Consider the following 8,305-nt stretch of genomic DNA (forward strand, 5'->3'; position numbering starts at 1 on the left):
TAGCAAGCGAAGATGCCAGCATATTGAAGGCACATGGCAACACAAGCAAACAGAAAGCAAGCGAAAGAAATGGCGAACGAAAAAGGCAAACGAATAAGGCAAATATTTTTGTAAATTTTTTGTTTTTCAGAAGTATGGGAGAGGAAAACGTGAGGCAAAAAAAGTAAATGCAAGAGATGAGTTTGTAACACTTACTTGGATGAGTTCTTTACTTGATCCTCCCCGGCAACGGCGCCAGAAATCCTTCTGCTACTTCTCAAACAATAGCCCCAGAAATTGATAAGCTGACGGAGACTTGGCTTGCGTTGGTTTTTCCCTTGAAGAGGAAAGGGTGATGCAACACAGGAGCAGTAAGTATTTCCCTCAGTTTGAGAACCAAGGTATCAATCCAGTAGGAGAATCTCTTCAAGTCCAGAGTACCTGCGCAAACACAAAAGAGCTTGCACCCAACGCTATAAAGGGGTTGTCAATCCCTTCAAGATTGATTGCAAAGTGAGATCTGAAGGCGGAAAGTGCAACGAAGTAAAAGAGTAAGGCTGAAAATATGGTGTGAAGTAGACCCGGGGGCCATAGTGTTCACTAGAGGCTTCTCTCAAAATAGCAAATATTATGGTGGGTGAACAAATTACTGTCGTGCAATTGATAGAACCACACAAAGTCATGACGATATCTAAGGCAATGATCATACATATAGGCATCACGTCCGGGACAAGTAGACCGATACTTTCTGCATCTACTACTATTACTCCACACATCGACCGCTAGCCAGCATGCATCTAGTGTATTGAGTTCATGACGAACAGAGTAACGCCTTAAGCAAGATGACATAATGTAGACGGATAAACTCAAACCAATGATGAAAACCCCATCTTTTTACCCTTGATGGCAACAACACAATACGTGCCTCGCTACCCCTTCTGTCACTCGGTGAGGTCACCGCACGGTATGAACCCAAAACCAAGCACTTCTCCCATTGCAAGAATCATAGATCAAGTTGGACAAACAAAACCCACAACTCGAAGTGAATTACAAGGATATGAAATCGTGCATAAGAGAGATCAGAAGAAACTCAAATAAGATTCATAGATAATCTGTAAATCCACAATTCATTGGATCTCGACAAACACAGCGCAAAGAAGATTACATCGGATAGATCTCCATGAAGATAATGGAGAACTTTGTATTGACGATCCAAGAGAGAGAAGAAGCCATCTAGTTACTAGTTATGGACCCGTAGGTCTATGCTGAACTACTCACGCATCATCGGAGAGGTCATGGTGTTTATGAAGAAGCCCTCCGTATTCGAATCCCCCTCCGACAAGGCACCAGAACGTGCCCCAGATGGGATCTTGCGGAGACAGAAGCTTGCGGCGGCGGAAAAGTATTTTCGTTGATCTCCTGATTTTTTTCTGGGATTTTAGGGAATTTATAGGCGAAGGAGCTAGGGTAGGGGAGGCCCAGGGAGCCCACAAGCCTGGGAGGAGCGGCCCCCCCTGGTCGTTCCTAGGGGGCTTGTGGGGTCCTGTGGTGGCCCCTGCCTTGGTTCTCAAGTTTGACGCGTATCTTGTGTTCCCGAAAAAATCTTTTCGTAAGTTTTATTCCGCTTGGACTCCGTTTAAAATCCTACTCTCAAAAGGGTCAAAACACGGAAAAAACAGGAACTGGCACTTGGCACTGAGTTAATAAGTTAGTTCCAATAAAGATATAAAAGGCATACAAAACATCCAGAGTTTGACAAGATAATAGCATTAAACCATAAAAATTATAGATACGTTGGCGACGTATCAGGCATCCCCAAGGTTAGGCTTTTTTGTGTCCTTGAACTTGTCTTGGGATGCCTTGGGTATCCCCAAGCTTGAGCTCTTGCCACTCTTTATCCCATTGTCCATGAGAACATCTCCCAAAACTTGAAAACTTCACAACACAAAACTTAAACAGAAACTCGTGATATCATTAGCATAAGAAAACAAACTACCAACTCTTTAGGTACTATAGTAAACTTGATTTATATTTATATTGATGTTAGATTACTGTATTCTCACTATTACATGGCTAGTACCCCTTGATACTATCCATAGTTTCATCAAAATAAGCAATCAACACAACAAAAACAGAATCTGTCAAAAACAGACCAGTCTGTAGCAATCTGTATACTTCGTATACTTCTGGTATCTCAAAAATTCTGACAAATTCTGACAATTAGGGAAATTTGCATATCAACAAGCAGAAAAAATAATCTACTCAAAATCTCTTTCTGGATAGGAATTAAAAATAATTTCATGAACACAAAGTTTATGTCTTTTTCAGCATGATCAAACAACCATCACCAAAACTAGTCATAGAGGTTTTACTTGGCACAAACACAAAAAACACAATCATAACATAATTATGATGGTGTGGACACAACAAAACATAAAGCAAAGAGCAAAGATAAATTCATTGGGTTGCCTCCCACCAAGCGCTATTGTTTAACGCCCTTAGCTAGGCATAAGGCGATAGAATCAAGTATCGTCGTCTTTGGTGTTCAAACCACAAGTAGGGTGAACACTCAACATTTTAAGATCTTCATCTCTCTTACTAGATGGTTCACCACTGTTTTTATGAACAAAAACAAACTTGGTGGCCTTATTGTGGGCAAAATTTGGAGTGTTCTGTACAACGGCAAAAGCGAAACCCAAGTTGGTATAATATCCTCTAGTTTGCCAATTCTAGCGGAATCATGACCTAGTTTTTCGTTAAGTGTGGGTTCCCTCTCCTTTAAATTTTTCAAAGTCATTCCCACCTTGGATCCATACTGAGTGATTTGATTGTGGATCTTTTTATCCAAATTTTCAATGAGTTCAATCGTAGCAACTTTATTTTCAATGATATCCAGCCTACGCATCACATGTTCCAAAGTTAAGGTAGTTCCATTAACCATGAGTGGGGGTGAGCCTACCAAATTTATTAAGGCACCGTAAGAATAAACGGTATGGCTACCCAAGAAATTTCCGCCTACGATTGTGCCAAGAACATACCTATTCCAAGGGGAAATACCCACATAAAAGTTGCGAAGCAGAACTGTAGTAGATTGCTTACGAGTGGATCTATTCTGAGCATTGCAAATACTATACCAAGCATCCTTTAAGTTTTCTCCCTCATTTTGTTTGAAATTAAGAACTTCGCTCTCGGGAGTATCGTTCAAGGCGATATGACTAGCCATAAGGATAGGTAGACTATCCCACACAAGCAAACAGAAAGCAAGCGAAAGAAAAGGGCGAACGAAAAAGGCGAATATTTTTGTATTTTTTTTCAGAAGTGGGGCAGAGGAAAACGAGAGGCAAAAGGCAAATAATGTAAATGCAAGAGATGAGTTTGCGATAGTTACTTGGATATGCTTCACTTTGAATACTCCTCGGCAACGACGCTAGAAATTCTTCTTGCTACCTCTTGAGCTTGCGTTGGTTTTTCCCTTGAAGAGGAAAGGGTGGTGCAGCACAGTAGCACTAAGTATTTCCCTCAGTTTGAGAACCAAGGTATCAATCCAGTAGGAATATCAAGATGAGGCACCAATGTACCTGCGCAAAAACAAACAAACTTGCACCCAACGCTATAAAGGGGTGGTCAATCCCTTCACGATTATTTGCAAGGTGAGATCTGAAGGTGGAAAGTGCAACAAAGTAAAAGTGTAGATCTGACAATATGATGTGAAGTAGACCCGGGGGCATAGTGTTCACTAGAGGCTTCTCTCATGATAGCAAGTATTATGATGGGTGAACGAATTACTGTCGAGCAATTGATAGAATCGCGCAAAGTCATGATGATATCTAAGGCAATGATCATACATATAGGCATCACGTCCGAGACAAGTAGACCAATACTGTCTGCATCTACTACTATTACTCCACACATCGACCGCTATCCAGCATGCATCTAGTGTATTGAGTTCATAACAAACAGAGTAACGCCTTAAGCAAGATGACATGATGTAGAGGGATAAATTCATGCAATAAATATAAACCCCATCTTTTTACCCTTGATGGCAACAACACGGTGCGTGCCTCGCTACCCCTTCTGTCACTAGGTGAGGACACCGCACGGTATGAACACAAAACCAAGCACTTCTCCCATTGCAAGAATTATAGATCAAGTTGGCAAAACGAAACCCATAACTCGAAGAGAATTACAAGGATACAAAATCATGCATATAAGAGATCAAAGGGGACTCAAATAATATTCATAGATAATCTGATCATTAATCCACAATTCATCTTATATCGACAAACACACCGCAAAAGAATGTTACATCGGATAGATCTCCATGAAGATCATGGAGAACTTTGTATTGAAGATCCAAGAGAGAGAAGAAGCCATCTAGCTACTAGCTATGGACCCGAAGGTATGTGGTGAACTACTCACGCATCATCGGAGAGGCAATGGTGTTGATGAAGAAGCCCTCCGTGCCCCCAGATGGGATCTTGCAGAGACAGAAGCTTGCGGCGGCGGAAAAGTATTTTCGTGGCTCTCTCTGGTGGTTTTGGATTTTTAGAGAATTTATAGGCGGAAGAAGTAGGGCAAAGGAGCCACTGGGGGGGCCACAAGCCTGCTAGGCGCGCCCTGAGGCCGTGGCTAGGGGGCTTGTGACCTCCCCCGGGGTCCTTTGCCTTGGTTCTCAAGTCCCCTACGTATCTTCTGTTATGGAAAAAATCATTCCGCATGTTTTATTCCGTTTGGACTCCGTTTAATATTCTTCCCTGAAAAAGGTCAAAAACACGGGAAAAACAGAAACTGGCACTTGGCACTGAGTTAATAGGTTAGTCCCAAAAAAGGATATAAAATAGCATAATCATGCATACAAAACATCCAAAGTTGACAAGATAATAGCATGGAACCATCAAAAATTATAGATAGGTTGGAGACGTATCAATGATGATCATGAAGCTTCAGATCAAGTTACTGTCGGACCTCGCAAGTAGAGAAGATCACATACTACTCCTGAGTGGTACGAGAATCCTGTCTTATCTATTATGTTGTTAGACAACAATGAGCCTGCGAATTATGAAGAAGCAATGGTGGGCCTAGATTCCAACAGATGGTTAGAGTCCATGAAATCCGAGATAGGATTGTATGAAAATAAAGTATGGACTTTGGAAGTATTACCTGAAGGTCGGAAGGCTATTCAGAACAAATGGATCTTGAAGAAGAAGATGGACGCGGACGGTAATGTGACCGTTTATAAAGCTCGACTTGTGGCAAAGGGTTTTTCACAAGTTCAAGGAGTTGACTACGATGAGACATTCTCACGAGTAGCGATGCTTAAATCTGCCCGAATCATGTTAGCAATAACTGCATTTTTTGATTATGAAATCTGGCAGATGGATGTCAAAACAGCGTTCCTTAATGGGTTTCTTAAGGAAGAGTTGTATATGATGCAACCCGAAGGTTTTATCGATCCAAAGAATGCTAACAAAGTATGCAAGCTCCGGCAATCGATTTATGGACTGGTGTAAGCATCTCGGAGTTGGAATAAGCGCTTTGATGAGGTGATCAAGGTGTTTGGGTTTATACAAGTTGTTGGAGAATCTTGTATATACAAGAAAGTGAGTGGGAGATCTGTAGCGTTTTTAATATTATATGTTGATGACATATTGCTGATTGAAAACAATGTGGAGTTTTTTGAGAGCGTAAAGGATTACTTGAACAAATGTTTTTCAATGAAAGACCTAGGAGAAGCTGCTTACATATTAGGTATTAAGATCTATAGAGATAGATCGAGACACCTGATAGGACTTTCACAAAGCACATACCTTGAGAAAGTTTTGAAGAAGTTCAGAATGAAACAATCCAAGAAAGGGTTCTTGCCTGTGTTACAAGGTATAAAGTTGAGTAAGACTCAATGTCGAGTGACTGCAGAAGATAGAGAAAAGATGAGTAATGTCCCCTATGCTTCAGCCATAGGGTCTATCATGTATGCAATGTTGTGCACAAGACCAGACGTCAGCCTGGCCATAAGAATGGCACGCAGGTTTCAAAGTGATCCTGGAGTGAACACTGGGCGGCGGTCAAGAATATTCTGAAGTACCTGAAAAGGACTAAGGAAATGTTTCTCGTTTATGGAGGTGAAGAAGAGCTCGTCGTAAAGGGTTACATCGATGCAAGCTTTGACACGGATCCGGACGACTCTAAGTCTCAAACCGGATACATATTTATTCTTAATGGGGGTGTGGTAAGCTGGTGCAGTTCCAAGCAAAGCGTCGAAGCAGATTCTACATGTGAAGCAGAGTACATGGCTGCTTCGGATGCGGCTAAGGAGGGTGTCTGGATGAAGCAGTTCATGACAGATCTTGGAGTTGTGACGAGCGTACTAAATCCAATAACTCTGTTCTGTAACAACACTGGTGCCATTGCTCTAGCCAAGGAACCAAGGTTTCACAAGAAGACCAGACACACCAAACGACGCTTCAACCTGATCCGCGACTATGTCGTAGGAGAGGACGTAAATATTTGCAAAGTGCACAGGATCTGTATGTTGCAGATCCGCTGACTAAACCTCTTCCACGAGCGAAGCATGATCAACACCAGAACTGTATGGGTGTTAGATTCATTCCAATGTAAATCGCATAGCGATTTGAGACTAGATTATTGACTCTAGCGCAAGTGGGAGACTATTGGAAATATGCCCTAGAGGTAATGATAAAATAGTTATTATTATATTTCCTCTTTCAAGATAATCGTTTATTATCCATGCTATAATTGTATTGAATGAAAACATAAATGCATGTGTGGATATATAGACAAAACTATGTGCCTAGTAAGCCTCTAGTTGACTAGCCAGTTGATCAAGGATGGTTAAGGTTTTCTGACCATATGCAAGTGTTGTCACTTGATGACTAGATCACATCATTGGTAGAATGATGTGATGGACAAGACCCAAACTATAAACGTAGCATGTGATCGTGTCATTTTGTTGCTATTGTTTTCTGCGTGTCAAGTATTCATTCCTATGACCATGAGATCATGTAACTCAGTGATACTGGAGGAATGCCTTGCGTGTATCAAATGTCACAACGTTACTGGGTGACTATAAAGGTGCTCTACAGGTATCTCCGAAGGTGTCCGTTGAGTTAGCATGGATCAAGACTGAGATTTGTCACTCCGTGTGACGGAGAGGTATCTCGGGGTCCACTCGGTAATACAACATCACATATAAGCCTTGCAAGAAATGTGACTAAAGTGTTAGTCACGGGATCTTGTATTACGGAACGAGTAAAGAGACTTGCGGGTAACGAGATTGAAATAGGTATAGGGATACCGACGATCAAATCTCAGGCAAGTAACACACCGAAGGACAAAGGGAATGGTATACGAGATTATACGAATCCTTGGCACAGAGGTTCAACCGATAAGATCTTCGTAGAATATGTAGGATCCAATATCGACATCCAGGTCCCACTGTTGGATATTGACCGGGGAGTGTCTCAGGTCATGTCTGCATAGTTCTCGAACCTGCAGGGTCTGCACACTTAAGGTTCGGTGACGTTTCCGTATAGTTGAGTTATAGGTGTTGGTGTCCGAAGGTTTTTTCGGAGTCCCGGATGAGATCACGGACGTCATGAGGGTTTCCGAAATGGTCCGGAAATGAAGATTGATATATAGGATTGTTTCATTTGGCTTCCGGAAAGATTTCGTGCATTACCGGCAGTGTACCGGGAGTGACGAATGGGTTCCGGGTTTTTACCGGGAGGGGCCACCAACCCGGGAGAGAACCTAATAGCCCATGGGTGGCGCACCAGCCCTTGGTGGGTTGGTGAGGCCAGCCCAATAGGGCTATTTCGGCCAAGAGAAAAAATCAAAGGAGAAAAAAAAGAGGAGGTGGGAAGGAAGGAAGGGACTCCTCCTTCCAAACCGAATTGGAGTGGGAGTCACTCCTCCTCCACTCGGCCGACGCCCTAGGGGCTCCCTTGAGCCCCAAGGCTAGCCCCTCCCCTCCTCCTATATATAGTAGAGGTTTTAGGGTTTTTGAGACACAACTTTTTCACGTGCAACCCTAAACCTCTACTTCGTAGTTCTTCCTCTAGATCGGTTTTCTGCGGAGCTCGAGCGGAGCCCTGCAGGAATAGATCATCACCGTCACCGGCGCGCCATCACGCTGCCGGAGAACTCATCTACTTTCCCGTCTCTCTTGCTGGATCAAGAAGGCGGATATCGTCATCGAGTTGTACGTGTGCTGAACGCGGAGGTGCCGTCCGTGCGGTGCTAGATCGGGACGGATCGTGGGACGACAGTGATTTGAATCACGAAGTTGTTCCACTACATCAACCGTGTT

The sequence above is a fragment of the Hordeum vulgare genome, chromosome 2H (assembly GCF_904849725.1).
Source record: "Hordeum vulgare subsp. vulgare chromosome 2H, MorexV3_pseudomolecules_assembly, whole genome shotgun sequence".
Classification (NCBI taxonomy): Eukaryota; Viridiplantae; Streptophyta; class Magnoliopsida; order Poales; family Poaceae; genus Hordeum; species Hordeum vulgare.